Genomic DNA, 20,642 nt, shown 5'->3' on the forward strand with positions numbered 1-20,642 from the left:
CTGTATTCTGAGGAAGCCGCTTACCTAATGCAGGACCCTCTTAGGGCACCACGTTGAGGCTATGCATACGACTAACATACATCATGGAGCGGCTTTAAGAAAAGAAGTAATAGCCCAATCTCCTATGATGCTTTATTAGGACATGCTTTTCTACCAATTTATTAATTCTGCCCTCTAGCCTTCCCTTCAATAAATCTATCCAGCAGTCTCCCCTTTAGTAATCTGCCCATTGGTCTCCCCTTCCTTAAACCTGATTTCCAGTCTCCCCTGCATTAAATCTGCTCTCCAGTCTCCCCTTTATGAAACCTGCCTTCCAGCTTCCCCTTTAGTTATCTGCCCACCGGCTACCTGCTCTCATGTCTCCTCTTTATTAAACTTGCCCTTCAGCCTTCTCTTTCATAAAACCTGCCCTCAAGCCTCCCCTTCATTAAACCTGCGCTTCATTCTCCCTTTCAGCATTCTGCCCTCCAGTCTCCCCCTTAATAAACCTGTCCTCCAGCCACCCCTTCATTAAAATTGCCCTCCAGCCTCCCCTTCATAAAATCTGCCCTCTAGCCTTCCCTTCATTAAACCTGCCCTATAGCCTTCCCTTCCTTAAATCAGAACTGTGCCTTCTTGGTGTTTACTACTGTTTTATGAGCTTCTTGCAATGCACATTAGAACCTGCAGAAAGTCAGACCCCACCTCATTTTCCTGCTGGAGTACATCCAGCATCATCAAGCTCCTCCCTCCCCAGCCTATCTGTCCCTGGCACTGTCCCTTTTCATTCATCAGATTTCAGTTCTTCCAATCATGAAGGATCAGCATTACAAGAGGGCATTACCTATGGTGGCCTGCATGCAAATTGCACCTGCCTAAAATTTCTCACTCCTCCTTGCATAACACTTACTTAAAGCAATGCTAAATGTAATGGAAATTCTCAGCCCATTAATCTATAGCAAACTATTGGGTCTTTATTAAAGGGCCCTTTGATTGACATTTTTTGTGATTTTGAAGGTTAGCTCGCAGCAACCAAACACAAACCATCTCAGCTGGGGGCCGTGTGCATTTCAATAGGACGCCTTCTCCTACAACATACTGTATCTCAGCAACTCCATTAATAAGTCTGATTCTTTAAACAATGAATGTGATTATTGTAAGACCAGCTTACGTCCTGTTCAATGAATCGGCTTGATTGGATTACAATATTTGATCAGCATCGTTTTCTATCCACAATATTATAATGAGGTATTAACCAATTTCCCTGGAGATGGGTGAAGCGGAGGAACGCAGGAGATGTAAATGAGACTTGTAAATAATATCTTGTGTTATCCATACGAAGGACGCATTCATTGCACCATTGTGTCCTTAAAATGATATGGTGCAGCTGCAGCTGCGGATTTATAGATGTGGTGTTACCCCCAATGGAATGAGATGGGGTTTATATTATTCTGAATTTACTGACGTGCTGGGTGATGGAATATGTAATGATGGAGAAAGAAGGAGATCCTAAAAAGATGCACCAATTTTCTTTTATTGTTATGGACTAGCACTATAACATATAGCCTACTGGCTAGGAACTTCTTTGGTGTCCACCATGGTGGTGGCTAATTCATGCTTGGTTAAGAGATGACGGTGCAGAAAGTTGACATTGATAATTGTTCTTTGACCATTACATCCGCCAAAGAACATTTCTTTGTAGCAAATGTATTACGGGAGATCTTGGGGCAGTTATCTACAAGAGAAGTGTCATTTCTTAACCATGGTTCCTCTAAAGGTTGATGGGGGTTCCTTAGGAGGTCAGCAGGGGAACATTGATCCTACCTGGTCTAAGCAATGGTGTGGGACCAGTGGTACTTCCCTGTTGTTTCTAAGATCTTTAACCACTGACATTTTTGATCAAGTTAGTATATGACTATTATTATAATGAGCCACTACACTCACCACCAATGTGGAGGGACACTTTTCCACTGACCACAAATAAAAGCAGGAACTTCTCCATTGATCACAATTATAAGCAGGACCTTCTCCACTGATCAATCTAGGTCAGTTGACTACTGTTCCTCTATAGAAGGGAAACCCTTCGAGACCAAATACCAATGCAAAGAGGTTTTTCTACTAACCTCTAGAGCCTTTCATCTATTTGACCATCAATGTAAAGGAATACCTACCAAATCAACAATGTAAGGGGGTATTTTGCTATGATCACCAATGTAAGACGACGATATGCCACTGACCAATAAAGCAGGGGAGCATTTTGTTACTGACTGCCTCTTTATTTGACCACCAACAATTATTCATCTAATGACCAATAATATCAAGGGCATCCCTTTAGTTCACTGACCACAAAGTAAAGGGGCATTTCACCATTGGACACCAATATAAGGAAGCTTAAAGCCTACAGCTTAGCCAATTGGTCCCCAGTTATCTTTCTCTTGTCTACACTCTACAGAGGTTGATACCAAGTCATATTCAAGAATAACTGAAAAAAAACTAAAAGAATTAGTATTGGTATATTAGCATTAGTAATATAAAATTAATTAGCATTCGTATTAGTAAGCAAAAGTATTCATTAGTACAGAGGTGATTCTATACTGTGCCCCTTATATCATCCGGGTGTTCCGCTTTAACGACTAAACAAAGAAGAAACACCTTAACTCACATAATTTTTCCTCTTTCCAGACTCACACAGAAGCATATGGCACTGTTAATAATTTGTACAAAGCAAAAACATTCAGCCCCCATAAAAGGAACAGATGACTGGTGTACCCATATGAATGCTGCATTAGCAATGGTTGCCCGGTTTGCCTGCATAGCATAATTCACATGTGCTGCCAGTGTCAGGCTGAAACAGACATTTTACACGGCTTTTCAATATTGCTTTGTGCACACACAGATGTAGCATGAACAGTGCTTGCTCTAGCATGCCAATTTCGCAGGAGTGCCAGCATTTTCATGACTGCTGGTCCATGCTGCACATAACTTCATAATAAAACTCTTCCATTTACAATTTATAGGGTCGATATAGGCAGAAATATTATATTATGGTACAATTATTGAATAAATACCTGATAACATTCTTTCATAATATTTGTATTTATTAAATCTTTAAATTTGTACATTTCTGAAGAAATGGTGAGTGGAGCAGACCTTAGTTCACTCCTAAATCCACTGAGAACATTCTGAGATTTATTATTAAATACATAAATTAATAAGTATTCCTAGAGTTTAAATAAAGAGATCTGTACTCCCAAGATGTCCATTTTTGGAGAACTCCAATGCCGGAGAATGGCCAAAGATAACACATTAGAGGGTGTGTTTGCACATTGCCCTCTCCTTCTCTCCAATGCATTCCATAGCATTCCTTCATCCTACATCAGCCAGGAATTACACCACCCACAGAGGTGTTTCCAAGAATAATCATCGTTCCTACCCCTGATCCTGCCCTAACCTCTCACCTCTGCAACTGAGTGTCACATACACAGGCATAATCTTCTTACAATGTCAGATTTAATTTGGTTCATATTTTGGAACACAATTGCACCTATTGGTAAAAATGTACTTATTAGATGTACTAAGATGTACGAAGCACAAAAGTTGCAGTTGAATATATATATAATAAAGATAACATAGTTAAGATATTTTTGTTGCTGTTCCAACTGCACTGATACAGCTACAATCACCTTTTGATAAATAATGATATAATGTATACAATACAGGTGTTTATTACATACTGAAAGTTACATACATCTGCATAAAAATACACATATTGCTATAAAAATAATACCCGTGCAAACTGTCAATGGTCTTTGGCTGGTGACATGCATCAATATTAGAAATTATTATTAATATTATCCTTCCAGTATTTATACAGTGCTGACATATACCAATTTTGGGGGAAACCAATTACCATAACTTCATTTTTTTGGGGATGTGGGAGGAACCCGGAGTACCAGGAGGAAACCCACACAAACACGGAGGACCTGCAAACTCCATGCAGATAGATTGGGACCTAGCGCTGCAAAGGCCAAAATGCTAACCTCTAAGCCACTATGGCTATTGACCGTTTGTCAAATGTTGTTGCCCTTTTATATTAGACTAAGCACACTTATATTGCACAGTTGGTCGAGTGGAGCAACAATTGGGTGTCACATTAGCTAGATGCCTTGCTGTCCCTTTTAATGAAGTCTGCAACCTCACTTTAGCTTTTAACTTTTCTGCCATGTTGCTATCGATAGACTGCAAGTGATGGAGGTGGGAAGAGAAGTGAAGATGCAAAAAGCACAGCCGCTAGAAAGAAGTACGGAGTAGATTTGACAACTTTCTCCCTGTCCAATCCTCCCCTGATACACCCCTTCCCTCCAACAACCTTGGCCTTGGGTTCCCTATCAAAATAAATATTATATACCAAGGATAAATGCTTGTTGGACATCAGTGTCACTATCTTTGTTCATTAGTGCAGAACATGAAAACAATGATTCTACGGATTATGAAAAACACAAGCAATCAAAAAGCCTCCAGTGACCCAGTTTGAAGAACAGAGCCTTTCTAAAACTGAAGGCATTCCCTAGTCATATTTCCATCACAAATGCCCATTTAAGCACTTTCCTCATTTCAGGATAGTGTCATTCAACTGCGGTTTCCATCTACTGTTAATGGGGTTGTGGTAACTCCAAAACAAGTATTACACCAAACATTGACACAACACATAGAATCACATTACAAACTGTAAAGTGCATTGTGGTTGCATTCATTTAGAAATGCACTGCAAGTAGATGCTGTGAGATGTGATGTGTTGCTAAAAAAAGGACCAGAGCTGGATTTTGTTTACCACTGCTAAAAAATGCACAGGTGTAAAAGGGCCCTGAATATTTAATAGGGCTCAGGTATTTGTGTCTAGTTTTCTGCAGAATGGGATCAGTAGACATACAACGTGCAGATAACAGTAAAAAGTCTTCTTTACTTTTCTCTTTATATAGCAATAAATGTCAGGACGTGTAATTGCACAGCCATACTCAGATCTATGCTACTGTCAATGATCAGCATGCACTTAAAGCAAGTGCAGCCCTTTTGGAAAGCAAAGAAGGCTGGATCGATCAAAAATACATTACGCATTTCTCATATTCAGTTTGGCCCTTCTAACGGCAGGCTGGGGCGAAGACTCCCCGAGGTGTAGGCAATGAATAGAACGCAGAGTCTGTTTACAAACCGTTTGGTAAGTAAATAGTGGAATATGAGAAAATGAACACGGATAGGAAGGGGAAAATTAAAAATGCATTAAAGCATATGTCTCTTGTTAGGTCAATTAAACTTATGTTCATATCTGATGAGCGAGAGCGTCTATTGAAAGAACATATGATGGATCATTTAAGGGATGCTTTCCTGCTCGCTTTTGTTTCCACGCGTTTTGAGCTCACAGTAGCCTGCAGGGTTTATGACACAAATGCTTTGCTTTGTGCGCTAGATGCCTATTCAAGAAGTTTAATACGGGAGAGGCTCAGACCCTCCACATGAGACACCTGCAATTACAGCTCGCTCAGCAGATGACGGGCCTGGTTTGTTTGTGTTTCTTTTAAGGCCGCATTTTGCACAATGGGTGTGCACGTTGGAGGAGGACCACGAGTGACATGAGCTGGATTCATAGGGAATGTTTGGGGATAGGAGCTGATGTGCAGTTATTTTAAACAGATTAGGATGAGGGGTGGGGGTTTGTGAGGTTTCACAGCAAAATCAATTTCTTAATCTCCATAAACCTAGGTTTAGAGAAGAATTTTATTCAATAAAATATGAATAACGACCAAATAAAAAAAAATATGGGATCCACATTATTCCATGAGATCCAGTAGAATCTTGAACACTGCTAAAGTCTTCCTATCACCTCTTTGCTCCTTGGCTGCAACCACTGGGATCTTCTTTTTTGCCCCACCCAGTGCCCCCAAAGACCATATCAGCCAATAGAAATACTTCCTGGTAAGTCCGTAACACATTTCCTTCCTAGAGTGACAACATTGACTGCAATGGGCCTGATTTATGAAAGATCTCCAAGCCTGAAGAAGTTAGGCTATCATAGGAGAACTGGGTGATCCAGCAAACCTGAAATTAATTTCTAAAAAATAATTTGCTATTAGTTTGCAACTGTTTTCAATTCGGATTTGCTGGATGTCCCTTGATAGTCTTCATCATTCTTGGAAAGCTTTCATAAATCAGGCCCATTATGTCTATGGTCATTTTAGGCACCTTTTTGGATTTTCATTACAGACTTCTCTACCTCTCCTTATCAAAGAGGCATTGTGTTCCAGTTCTCAGATAGCTGGGAGCTGAGATAGCCGCCATGTCTATGTACTAGTGGTGATCGAATAGTTTTAATCAGTTGACTGTGACTTGGATCAGGAGCTAATCCAACCGATCCAACAGATATGATAGATTCCAGGCGATGACGACTGTCATCTTGTGCAACTGGAATGGCTGAGCCAATTTTGTTGCCTAACTTTGAAGGACACCATTGGTAGCCCACCATCCTTGTCATTATATGGCAAAGTAATAGGAAAACACTGAACCAGTCCTGATCAGGAATTTCTGAAGTTGAACAGTTTTCTTGACTGGTTTTGATGAAAGTTGGAGTTTATTGCTCCAAGAGCCACTGCTGGTGATTTCCATGCTCAGTGTTCTGCTATTCCAAAGAATGAAACATTTCAAGGATTTGCTACTGAACAGGACAAATATAGAGGGGGAGTGAAAAATAATTGCTGCATATTACATATGTATTTATTGCTTTCAAGAAACAAAGGGCAGCCTTCTATCAGCCCCTACAAGCTAAAATGTATTTACTAAAAATGATAAATGCTCGGAGCCCGGTAGCTCCATTTTTCCATCTTCAGCCCTGAGGGTCTGCACTTTATCAGAATCACCTCCATGCAGGCTACATGTTGCCTTTTATCAGCTGGCCCTGTGATACTGGATGCAGATTAAAGTCAGATGGCAGAGATTGACGCTCAAAGTGTGCTTACTTCGGCAAAATCCTCTCCATAAAATATACCAATCTTGAAATGTAATCTATGGCTGCTCTGTGCCCGGGCTGTGCAAACCATCACTGTCACCCTGGCACCAGAACAGAAGGCCAGCTTTATGACGGGTCTAATGTCGTCCCGTATACTGCGCTCAGCGTCAGGGATATAAATTGACATCAATATCAATAATGTACCCTCTACAGACACATAGTGCAAAACTTCAGATGGAACCCCCCCCAACTCAAGACTGCTACACTTTGTATCTGGAAAAAACACTTTTGCATCAATTTTACACATGACTGATACATGGCATCCAGTGAGTGATTTGTGCAATGTCAACTGCTGCGAAAATTTTAGCAAAAAAGTTTTTTTTTTCAGACCTGTGCAGTAATCAGCATAACACTAGCTGCATGCAGGAGCTTCCTGCAATACAGACTTGTCATTGCTGCTCTCTATCTTTGGATTGGGTGATTGGTCTGGTCTCTACTTCATTGCAGGCAGCCTGTATTGGATGTTCATGTTGGCCCCTCATGGATAGCCAATCTACAGCACAGTAATGATTTCCCGACTTTTAATGTCAGGGTTTGCAATAGGATTTGGTGCCTACAAAGTAGATCTGTATCCGATTTTGGATTTAAATGGAAGTTTTTGTGCTGAGCTTTAACTCATTTGGGGTCCATAGGTGCTTTGCGGTGATATTTTTTGAAAAATGTCAGCCCAAGATACTAATACAGTGGCAGACAACTCACTCATAAAGCAGCACATTACAAGGGCTATTTTTGGGCTACAACAGTGCAACAGACATTGTGGTTGGTTGTGTCAGTGACTTGGAGGAGCAGCAACATCACGGTACCGCTCATGTGACAGGACTCCGGTCAAGAGATTGACTGCCAGGCCCGATCTAGGGGGCCCTTTCCAGAGACACATTACCATGCATGGACTAGGTAACAGGTTCTCTTTAAAGGTCCTAATTCTTGATCAAACTCAACACATTTGTTATTTTGTTATCAAATTGACTTGAATCATCAAGGAAACGTAGGATGTTTGCGTGTTGTTTCATTTCAGCAGTTCTAAAAAGTGTGATTCTTATTCTCGCCCCCAATTATTTCGCAATGGCAGATCTTTGTCACCACCGTTGATGGGAACACTGGATTATGTCACTCCTGCATGTGCCATCGTCAGCATCTGTGCCGGACATGTGATACTTTTGACTCATTGACTACTGTGTATCATCCAACAGAACAGGAGGAAGCTTTATCCCACACATCTAAGGTTAGTGTAAAGCTACGTACACACATCCAATGGTTCTCGCCAGATATTCGGCTCAGTTGTGTACAGCACCCGTTGTCCATCGTCCGAACGACCGTCCTGGCGGGTCCACGGACGATGGACGACAAACGATCCTAAAGCAAGGGAAGGGGGAGAGTGATCAGCAGGGTGCCGCTCCGTCGCTTTCCCCTCTCCTCTGCATACAGCAGAATGCTGCTTTATGTACAGCACTCGTTCATGCATTGTGCAATAATAGTCGTTGGAAAGGATCATGATAAATCCGGCTTAAAAGAAATCAATGTATCCTGAATATTCCCATCTATCTGGAGCATGGAATGGCTTGTATATACCATGCTGACTGGATGAAAGCTCCAATTTGAATTTAAAATACAATGAAATTGGTTAAGAGGGACTACTGTGAGGGTAAAGGGGACAATGGTGGAAGAAATAAGGGTCAATAGTGGGGGGAAGAGGAACAATTGTAGAGATAAGAAGGACAATTGTGGGGATAAAGAAAATGATTTTTGGGGGTAAGAAGCACAATTGTTGAGAAAAGAGGGACACTTTGATATAAAAGGGGCAAATGTAGCAGAGAGAGGGACAAATGAGGAGGTAAAAGAAACAATTGTTGAGATGAGAGGGACAATTTGTGATAAAGGAGGGACAGTAGTGGGGAAAGAGGTAAAATGGGGGAGACAAAAGGGAAAATTTTGGAGCTAACGGAACAGAAATTAGGGACACTTGTGGAAATTCGAGGGACAATTGTAGTGAGGAGATAGACAATTCTGAGAGATTAAGAATATTCATTGATAAAAGACGGACAATGTTGGAAGAAATAAGGACAATGGTGGAAATAGGAACAATCATAGAGATAAGAAGTAAACATGTGGGGACAAAAGGGACAGTTTTGGAGGTAAAGGGTTGTTAGGAAAAGAGAGACACTTGTGGATCTTAAAGGGAGGAACAAACCTTAAAGCTAGGTACACACTTGCAATAATTATCATTAGAAAACAAACGACTAACGATTATGCACGAATATTTTGAACAATCGTAATGGGCACAATTCTGTACATGCTGTAACAATACGATCGTTCAAATATAATCCACCAATAGTGTACGCACTCTAGATAAGATTGTTTGAACGATGCAGGAAGTGACATGTAAAGGAGAAAGTGTATTGCCAACCATCCACAATCACTGAAAGACCGTACACAATAGATTGCGAACAATCCTCACCCAATCAGATCCGCCTGTACGGTCGTTTGTTTCCAGTGACAATCCTCATTCATCGGCATCTTTGTGCACCTTTTTTGTTAACGATTATTGGACGAAAGGGTCATTAGTCGTTCGTTTCTAACAATAATTATTGCACGTGTGTATGCAGCTTAAGTGGAACAATTTTGGATATAAGAGGGACAATGGGCCTGATTTATTAAAGCTCTCCAAGGCTGGAGAGGATACACTTTCATCAGTGAAGCTGGGTGATCCAGCAAACCTTGAATAGATCTGGTCCAGGATTGAAAACATTTTCTACCAAATTGTAAATGATTCTGAAGAAATCCATTCCATGTTTGTTGAATCACCCAGCTTCATTGATGAAAGTGAATCTTCTCCAGCCTTGGAGAGCTTTATTAAACTAGGCCCAATGGTGGAAAAAGTAGGACAATGGTGGTGATAAGAGGAACAAGCATGGAGAAAGAGGTAAAAAAAGTGTGGAGACAATTTTGGACGTAGGAAGCACAACTGTAGATAAAAGGGGGACACTTGTGGATATACAAGGGACAGTTGTGAAAAAAGAGGGACAATTAAGGAGGTCAAAGGTACAATCATTGATATAGGAGGGACAATTGAGGATACAAGGGAGAATGGTGGAAGAAATAAGGACAATGGTGGAAATAAGAGATACAATATTGGAGAAAGTGGGAAAATTGTGGAGACAAAAGGGAAAATTTTGGGGATAAAGCGGACAGAAAAGAGGGACACTTGTGAAGGTAAAAGGACAACTATGGAGGGAAGAGAAACAATCATAGAAATAAGAAGGGAAATTGTGGGGACAAAGGAAAAATGTTGAAGCATAAGGGGAAAGAAAAAAGGACACGTGGATAAAAAATTGACAAATATAGAGGGGAGAGGGAGAAGTAGAGGAAAAAATAACAATCATTGAGATAAGATGGTGGAAGAAATAAGGACAATAGTTATAGGAAGAATAATCATAACGAAAGAGGGAAAATGGTGGAGACAAAAGGGACAATTGTAAGAGACACAATTGTTGAGAAAAGAGGGACACTTGTGGATATAAGAGGGACAGTTTTGGAGTAAAAAAGAGATTATTGTAAAATGAAGAGGGATAATTAAGGAGGTAAAAGGAAAAATCTTTGAGGTAAGAGGGACACTATTGATTATAAAAGGGACAATGGTGGAGATAAGAAAAAACAATTATTGAGTAAAACTGCATGCAATTATTGTCGTTGGAAAGGATCTTTCACTTTCCTTTCCAACGACAAATTTCGCACAATGCATGAATGAGTGCTGTACATACACCAGCGTTCTGCTCTATGCAGAGGGGAGGGGGAGAACGACAGAGCGGCACCCCGCTGGGTGCTCACTGCTTTCCCTTGCATTGCGATCGTTCGTTGTCCATCATCCGTGGATCCGCCAGGACAGGCGTTCGGACGATGGAGGACGGGCGCTGTACACACACCAGATTCTCATTTCATATTGGCCCTGAGCCCATTATCCGGCCAGAAACATTGGACACGTGTACGTATCTTTAGAAGGATAATTGTGGTGACAAGGGGGACAATTTTGAAGGTAAAGGGCACAATTGTTGAGAAATATTGTTGGAGCCAAGAGGGACAGTTTTGGAGGTAAGAGGAACAATTGCAGATATAATCAATATAGTTGTGGAGGTAGGAGGGACATTTTCATTAGTAAGGGCAGTGATTGTGAAGGAAAGCGGGCAACAGGAATTTGGCGGACATGCTTCAGATCACAAAAAATCTTGGGCAAACACATAATGTTGAGCACAATGTGCAAAGTAAGATGTGAGATATAAGCTTTATTCATTGGGGTGGGTAATGACTTCTCCTCCATTGTGGTGTATATGACATTACTCCAGACTGGTCCATTCCAGTACATTATATATTCCATACCACTCCACAATGAATGCTGCACATTGCTCTGCGCTGACTTTATGGTCATTTGGTGGACAATGCCTGTGTAATGTGTTAGCGCAACCACTTAAAGTTCCCACCAGAAGCACTTGTAATAAAGTGATAATGAAGTACAACTTAGAGATAACTTTCACCTTATAATACTAAATTCCTAAAAGCTGTTTGTGGTATCAGCCCCTGTATTGTGATCCAACTTTTCAGTAACCACCCAAAAACAGCCAGGTGGTTGCTGAAAAGTGCCGGGCGGTGTGCCCTGCTAAAAAGAGTTAGGGAGAGTACTGATCTAAGTCAACAGACCCCTGGTTTCGGATTCAGCTGGCAAAGCTTCTCTTGTTAAAATTTGTTTGATTGTGGCCAGTCCTGGTTTGAACCATTGTTCTTTTGAAGGTTAAAAAAACTTAACTTGGTGCTTGCTATTGGTTAACTTTCTTTATGAAAGATTTCAGGATCTTCCTTAGGTCTGGAGCATTATGCGGCTCCATAGCTCGATAATGTAATGAGAGATATACAATCGGCCGCCCCAAATTGCCTTGATATTTATGATCTTAATAATGCATCAAAATAGATAATATTGGAAAATTGGCAGAATTCCTTCAGTAAGAGCTCGGAGAAAAAGTACAGCGATAACAGCTGCTTTAAATAACAGGTTGCATTTTCTTTCTTTAAAAGCAAGAGTACGGTCTTAAAATTCTATTACGACCCAGCTCTGTTCCCCCGATATTACTGTTATTCCTTTCTCAGAAATCCCAGAAGCTGAATGAGCTGTTGATGATTTCCTCTCTCTGGCTCCAGTAGTTTCTGTTACAGACCATTTGACTTTATCCCAGGATCCTGTATGCGTGTGTTTTTTTAATGTTTTCAGTAAATACCGACTGTTTGTCTTCTGTAAGCGCTCGCCTTGCGTACAACACAGCGTTGGGAATTTCGTAAAGGCCTGGTTGTGAATGGCTTATGGTCTAATTTCACCACTGGAGATGCTTGGAGAGAATCGGTAGGGATTTCAGACGCGTCTAGTTTGCATACTGAAAGTCATTACTGCTTTATTTTTCCCTGAAAAAGCTCATTTTCCCTTTGCACCATTTTAATTTACTTTGATGAACTCTCTCTAGTGATTTTTCCAAGGTCACCATTCTTGGATTCAAACCAGATTTGCCCACTTCAAAGACAAGCTTGGTTCAGCAGTGTTCACTCTGCATTAGCACAAGCTTAGGGAATTCCAGCCCCATGTATATATATGCACTGTTGCTTATCTTTTATCTAGGTAAAACCATGGCAGTGTGAGTGTTGAATGGTAGACATGTGTGCTGATGGATAAATAACTCCGGCCCCAGAAGTGCTTACTGGGAAGCCAAGTGTAGGCTGCAATGAACAAACGCCATGCTGTGGTGATTGGAGGTATTACTCCATTGGAAACCAATAATGTCTCACTTTTTGGGTTTCATTTTTGGGTGTACCTTCTGTCATACAAAGGCTTTATTCTGGCTTTTTGGGCAGGTATATGGGGATCTATGTTTGACCTACATTTCCAAAATTCCTTTGCTTATATCATCTTGTTGTTTCCCAAACCCACCTTCAAGCCCTCAATAGAAATTGGGCTTTCCATACAGTAACAGCCAACAGAACTGAAACTGCTCTATGTACTTCAAAATAAATGGCTTCTTAATATTAACCTGTAGCTGTGCTATGAACCAGCTGTTCTGGATGGACAAGGGGCATAGACAACTGAGAAATTACCACCTAATTTTTTAGGATTTGTGTTGGCAGTGAGATAAGAGGACATATTCCATATGAGTAAAGGTAGAATTAAATTTTCAATAGAGAGAATCTTGTATGGGTGCTTATAGGAGCAGCTTGTAGCTGAATTTGACTTGATCATTTGCAACCTCCTGTACATCAGTAAATAGAATGGGGCTGGCCAGAGGCTGGAAGATTGGGGGTACATTCAAATCTGTTGACATGGAAAATCCTGATAGAAGGAGGAAGCGGGGTGAGCAAAGGGGTGATATTATCGGGGTTCCTTCTGCTCCTTTATTGTCCAATTCTACCGTAACACATAGCTTCAACCAATCAACTGTACTGTGTAGCAAAGCTGCAAAATTTTCTGAACAAAATGGACTGAAATGCAAATCTTTTGGTAAAATAAATATATATTATACCTTTGCCTGGAATCCAGATTTAAATTGTATAATGTTCCATCCAACAAAAATAATTCTTCAAAAATGCCAGTTTGTTATTTTACCTTCAGTTACAATGACCCTTTGCACGTGACATTTACATTTGTGGTGTATAGATCTCCAGCACTTGTACAAACCTTATTTTAATTGTTCTTGTTGTTTGAGAGAAAACTGCTGCTTGGTGTCAGCCATCCTCCAAATCATATCAATCACCTGCAAGCTGAGTCTCCATCTCCCAGCTTTATGAACGTCTTCATCATTGCCTTTGATCATGGTTTGTTGAAATCGTGCATTCCTCCATGCTTCAGCTCCCTGCCATGACACCATCAAAGGGCGCCAGGGTCGGGGAGAGGCTGTAGGGATTTGGAATGTCACAATGTATTGTATCAATAGACTTGAAGAATGTGACAGTCAATGGATGGGAGTTAACAGCAGGCAGGCATTTAGGAAGACATGGACCATATGTGATCGGAAAACGTGCCAGGGTCATACAACTATACTGGACTATAGATGGAAACGCCAATAATACAGTGCAATTATCAGTATAATGCGCTACAGTTGAAGTGTTTTATTTAAAAAGAAATCATAAAAAACAAATAGGAGTTATTACTGATCTTAGTATTAATATGGTTTGCATGCTTGCTAAAGATAAGCAGATGTCAGCCCTAATAGGACAACATGCTTTGTGCGTTTTATATTGTAAATAAATGTCACTTTTTATTTTATTATAATCCTTTATTTGTCACTTTTGTCCATCATTTTCTTCATCTCTGTGTTGCTGATCTCCTGCAGCTACTTCCTGTCCACATGCACTCCAGTGATGGCTGCATTCCATCAATGGTGACCCCAGTAGACCATTCCGGTGCAATGTGTTGCCCGAAGGGGCCAGCAGCCTCCCAATAAAGTTGCACGAGTATTTAATTTATTTTATGCATGTTATTATTCTGTAAAAAGACTCCCTTGTATAGTGGTCTTAAAACCCTGAAATTGATGCTAGGTGCCACCATCTTGAATATAAAATCACCAGCCTCAGCAGTTGTCACTTAAAGCAGACTTATTACTACAGTTTTACCTTATGTAAAGGGGTATAAAATTAGTTTTTTGAAATCAAAAGCATTTTTTAAAAACTTCTTCTATAAAAACAAGGGGAAGCCCCTCCCCTTCTGTCTTTGCCACGGCAGCGGTAAAGATTGAATAGGATGCCCAGAAATTTCACATTTCCCAGGAGGCTTCAGGCTGCTTCTTGCCAGTGCCTAGGCATATGCAGAAGAAACTTGTTCCCGCAATTAAAAAAAATGTGCCTATCTCACACATGTGCAGTTTCACATTTTCTACAGAAGAATTAGTCACCTGATCTCATGCCCGAGCCTTGCGAGATTGGGTGTCCTAAGCAGAAGCTGGAAGATGAAGGAAGTAAATATCGGAAACCTGGTTTCTCCATGCCGTGACGAAGAAAGAATCCAGGATGGTGCAAGACTAAATGGAAGACAGGTATGGAAGGATGAAGGACCTGGAAATAAAGGTGTAATTTTTTATTTTAGTGAAAGCTCTGGTTTAAGTAATATGCTTCACTTTTTTCTTGGCTGCTACATAAAAGGTTATATATGAAGGTGAGGGGTGAAAAAGCTGGGCTAGTTTTTGGACAAGCCCTGAAGAGAAGAGGTGCATGGATGGAAGAGGCTATGGAAAGGATTTGAACATTCTTGGAGTAATGAAAGAACCCCTTTGAAAACTGAAGCTTGCAACATTAAAATATTGTAAATCAACCCTCGCTCTCATAGGTCTCCTACCAGTTGCATGACTGTTCAAATATTTGCAGGCAATTTTTTATCAAAATGTATCAGTAGCTAATAAATTCATGGCACATGTGATGCATGATACACTAATGGGGATCTGTGTGCACATATTTACCTTTATCTTTGGGGACAGATTGTACATAAAATAGAATTATATTGCAGGTTTGCACTAAGGCAATAAATATACACAGATACCTGACTTATCATGATAATACAAATCCACAGGAAGCAGGCTGTGGACTTGGATTCTGTGCCTTAAAACTCCTCCCTGCTGCTGCGGCTGTCCCATGCTGTGTTTAGCTATAAGTCTGACTACAGGACCCTGTAGTGTTGAGTGACAAATTGCTCTGAGTTTCAGACTAAACATGTTTAAAAAATGGAAGTCCTGTGAACACCGAGAGCTGATCCATCACTCAAGTCTCCTCCAAATGTTGCGCCATCTATCCATCGGGATAATGCCAATGTATGCCGTGCCTGACAGAAGCCAGCATAATAAGGCCTGGGAAAGCCAAAGTTGGAGCTTATTGTCCATTCTTGTATTCACTTCTATATTTAATAGATAGAAGAATTATATCAAGCATTGTTAATGAACCAAAGATGAGTTTTTAAACAGGAAAAGGCTAACTGGGGATTTGGAGTTAATCCAAACACGATCACCAAAGTCTCAAATAACATATTGATTAAATTTAAACAGCGATTAGGATCTTGCTATGAAGGTCCTTGTGAAATGAAGCACAAAAAAGTTGAAAGCAAATATTTATTAGAAAAAATGCCAATTTTGCACAATACACAGAAATCACATCCACCTGCAATATTTACCCAAAATGTATGACCCTCCTCCCCTTTATTGAGAGGAGAATATTATAAAAGAGCAACTTCATTATAATGGCCATGGTTGGTTAGGGGTGGAGGTAGGGGTGGTTAACTCCATATTATTAAACATGAGAGTGGCAACTCTGTAATAATGGCTACGGATGATTGGGGGTGGAGGTAAGGGGTGGTAAACATATTAATGGCTGTTGCTTTTAATTGGATATCCAACAAGTTGATATGTATCTGACGCTCAAGGGTCACCACATTATGTAAACTGCATCCCCTTAAGGTTTACAGCTAGGTTAAAAATAACCAAAATAAGCACATTAAGGTCTTGCCTTTTTTCCTATTCAATGAAGAAGAAGAATGAAATTACAAAAGTTATAATTCTTCTTCTTCTATAATTCTTACTCTTACTTGACCGCAGCAAAGATAAATGACAAGGCTGATAGTAGCTTTAGCTGTGCCATGAAGAACATTATCAAGCAGAGCAAATGCATGGAGCTCAGACATCCGTTGTCTGCAGCTGGCCTGGGACTACATCTGGTCTGTGAGGAATAAAACAGGTAAAACGAAGCCAGCAGGAACAGAGCAGGTATACAATGTCCTAGATTTAGGTGTTTTTCTTTGCATTTTAAAGTGCCGAATCCACATAATGTATTATTAACAAAGCTTAAATGTGCATAAAAATACAAATGATTTGTCTGTTGATAAAGCAGTAAAGAAACCAATATTACCACCGGAAAACTCAAGCAACAGCAAATAAAAGATAAAAGCAGATTGTTTTTTTAAATTAGGGCTTTGATTTGGGGCCTTTTTAGACCTGCAGTGAAGAGCACTGTCCTGCAGAAAGCATTGATCCGTACTGTTTCCATTCAAGTGAATAGGCATGGTTGGGAACAATTTTTTACATGGCTGGGTAGTCCCAAAAAGCAACAAGTCACTTTTAACCATGTGGTTGCTTTAGGAAAAAAAAAATGCAATACAACTGCAACCACAGCCGCAAACACGAGCAAATGTGTTACCTGCACTGTAGTTAGCTGCTCCTGGGTGCACAACAGTATTTTGCCTAGGACCAACCAGTTACTTGAGGGAACACTGCAGATTTGAAGAGGCCCTTATTTTAGATCTTAGATGTTATTGAAAAAGTAGCACATTGAGTAAGGTCATTAAGGTGCCATTTCAAATGTTATTTTAAATGGTGACAACATTCATTCTCTCAATTGTGCTCCTGCACTTCCGATGGAGACTACAAGTGGCCATTTCAACACCCAGGACACAGGAATGGTCTATTGTTGTCATCATCAGTAAACCCCCTGAGAAATGCCAGCAGCCATTTTTGGAGGCTGGAATAAATTTGCAGGGGATCAGCAGCACTGAATGAAGGAGGAAAAAGGTAACAACAATATTTTTTAAGACTGGTAATCATTACTGTATGTTTTATGTGATATGAGCTATACACACCACCCTAAGACTTGAGCCATGGGCTGCACATTAGACTCTCTTGTACTTAGCATGGGTTCCTAATGCTCTTAGCACACACTGCAGCATTTGCTGATGTTTTTCTTTGGTTTATGTGGTATACGTTCCAAACCATTTACCGTAAATCTAGTTTTCCATAGATCCTTTTTCATATTTGTCCTCAAACATGGCCTCAAAAAATAGAGAGAGAACTAGACCAGCTCCAAAATGTGATTTCTACAGCTCCAACAATCATCCTAAGAGGAGCTAGGGGCCACACATGGGTGAGACTTCAATCCAGTCTTTATCAATTTGCTAGGTACACCAGCAACATTCTTCTCCATCTTGAGCATTTAAGGTTTTGCAACATTTGTTACCGTGAGAGAATGATTACACAGAGGCGCTGGAAGGATCTCACAATAAATCTTAAGTGGTAGAGTCAAGCATGAAATCAAGGATTTTATTACATTAATAATGATAAACAGTTACAAATGTCACTCAAAATGGTTCTTCCTTTTCTCACACTGTAACACTCAATGCTGGCAGAACCACCACACCACTCAGCACAAGCTTCCAACTTGTAGTACATAGAATATTGCTTATGTGACAGGGGTCTCCTGATTCCCATATTGATAGACTTTGTCATTGTGTCCATGATGTGAGCTTGGCATCAGTTTAAAAAGCTTTTGAAATTAGTTAGATATTATTACCAAGTGCATTTGACCTTTCTTTTGACCTGTAGTTGACCTTCTTTAAGGGAGATTTGCATTCCTGTATTAATGCATGATAATGCAAAACTGGCTTAAAACAAACAAAAGTCCATTACCAAGGGGCTTTATATTACTGAGTTAATTAGGTCTAAAGTGTGACTCTTATGTGAATGTTTACAGTGACAGGTGAATGAATATGCACTGTGCACACAACACTGTTCTGTTTTATTGAGAGGGGAGTATGGAGGATAAGTGAGCAATACCCCAATGCAGAGGGGTTGGTCCTGATCAATCTTTCATCAATCCTTCATGAACAAATGGTAACGCTCTTCTGGACCATCCCGAAAATTATGGTGCTCATCTCCAATATTGTTCATTAATCCATGAGTGAGGATTGGGCACAGCCCGAATCATGATCATGGTTATCACCTGAGGAAAATGATGGTGCTTATATTGGGAATCCCAAGCCAAATGGTGTTGCTAAATTTGGACATCCCCAGACAAATGGTTGTATTCTCCTGGGGCAAAATCTGACAAATCTGTACAACAGTCCCCTCACATTGATTCACTGGGGAACAATTTTTAACAAAATTTTTGTTGACTTCAATTTTTAAGCTAATTTACACTAAAATAGGTATGCCGATTCTGAAAGTTCAGTTAGTTTTCTATCACGTCAGGTTTTTTCTCTACCAATTATATTAATGCAATTACTGTAGTGTGGATTTGTATCGGCAATTCATTTACACGCAGACAGTGTGATCAGAGGTTGTGCGCTGCTCATATCTGGCTCTGTTGTTTCTCGTCGTGTCTAAACAACCCTGATTCATTTTGTTATATCTGTGGCAGTTTCACCATTCCCAGTCATAGGGTGAATATCAGCACATTTGTAGAGCAAGCCTATTTGTCATATTTCAAAGTAACTTGGTGATCAAGATAAGTCTTGGGCGCCGCATAAGGTGTGTGGAGGGTTTACGGATGTGGACAACACGTGATAAGATGCCATTTGGTATTCCTATGGTTTGGTGAGAGCCAGGAGATCATTTCAGTGAATGTTACTTTTGTATAGTGAAAACTTCAGGATATAATAAGAAAAATAAATGTAACATAGAGTAACACTGATTTGTAACACTGATTTGGCACGTGATTTGGGACTATCCAAGAAAGCTTCAGAACTCCTAGCTTCATGACTGCGTGAAAAAATCTTACTTGAAAAAGTAACAAAGGTATCGTACTTTCCAACCAGAGAAATTATGAAGAATATGCAGACATAAAGAGAGTCATTGAGTTGTTGGGTCATCTGTGTTGACCATAAAATGGTATGCTTCCTTCTTGGTCAGCAATGTGGATACACCAAGTGTCCCTGTTATCTGTACATGTGGGACAGCAGAGCTCGTGAGAGGCATTGGGTGGAAAGGAATTGGCCTCCAAGATCTGCCCTAAAACCAGGAGATCCAAACATTCTACATGAGCCACTTGTTAATAGAAAGAATATTATATTCCCGCCTCTGCACATGAAACTGGGTCTGATGAAGCCGTTGGTTAAAGCTTTGCCAACTGAAGGAGAATGTTCCAAGTTCCTCATGTTGGCATTTCCTAGCCGGTCATTTGAAAAAATAAAGGCCGGTCCACAGATTCCGCAGCTCATCAAAGATGAACATTTCATCAGGACAATGTCAGAAGTCAGAGAGAAGAATGCTTGGTTATCATTCAAAGCCATTGTCAAGGACTTTCTTGGAAACACACAAGCAAAAAATTACACAGAAATTGTCCAGAAACTCTTGGAGAGCTACAAAATGCTTGGTTGCAATATGAGCATCAAGGTGCATTTTCTGCATAGCCATCTTTCTAACTTCCTGGAAAACCTTGGTGCAGTCAGTGATGAGCAAGGTTAACGATTCCACCAAGATTTGAAGGATGGTATCAGAGTAGATGGGATGTACGAGGGGATACTGAGAGGTTTCTGGCTTTGCCCAGAATGAAGAGAGCCCGAGTTATGAAATAACACATTTATTCCACATATTCACCCCTGTGACTGATGCACTTGGTACAGCGTAATTGCAGCTTTTTTAAAAGTTCTTTGGTTGGGCCACAAACCAGCTCTCAGCAGCATCTTTGACGTCAGAAATGTCCTTAAAAAGTTGCCCCCTCAGGTGTTTCATCAAATTCGGGAACAGATAATAGTCCAAAGGGGCCAGGTCAGGTGAGTAGGGGGGATGGTGGGCCAAATGAAAACCCAAGGTGTTCAATTTGGAAGCCACAA

This window comes from Pyxicephalus adspersus, chromosome Z (genome assembly GCF_032062135.1).
Source record: "Pyxicephalus adspersus chromosome Z, UCB_Pads_2.0, whole genome shotgun sequence".
NCBI lineage: Eukaryota > Metazoa > Chordata > Amphibia > Anura > Pyxicephalidae > Pyxicephalus > Pyxicephalus adspersus.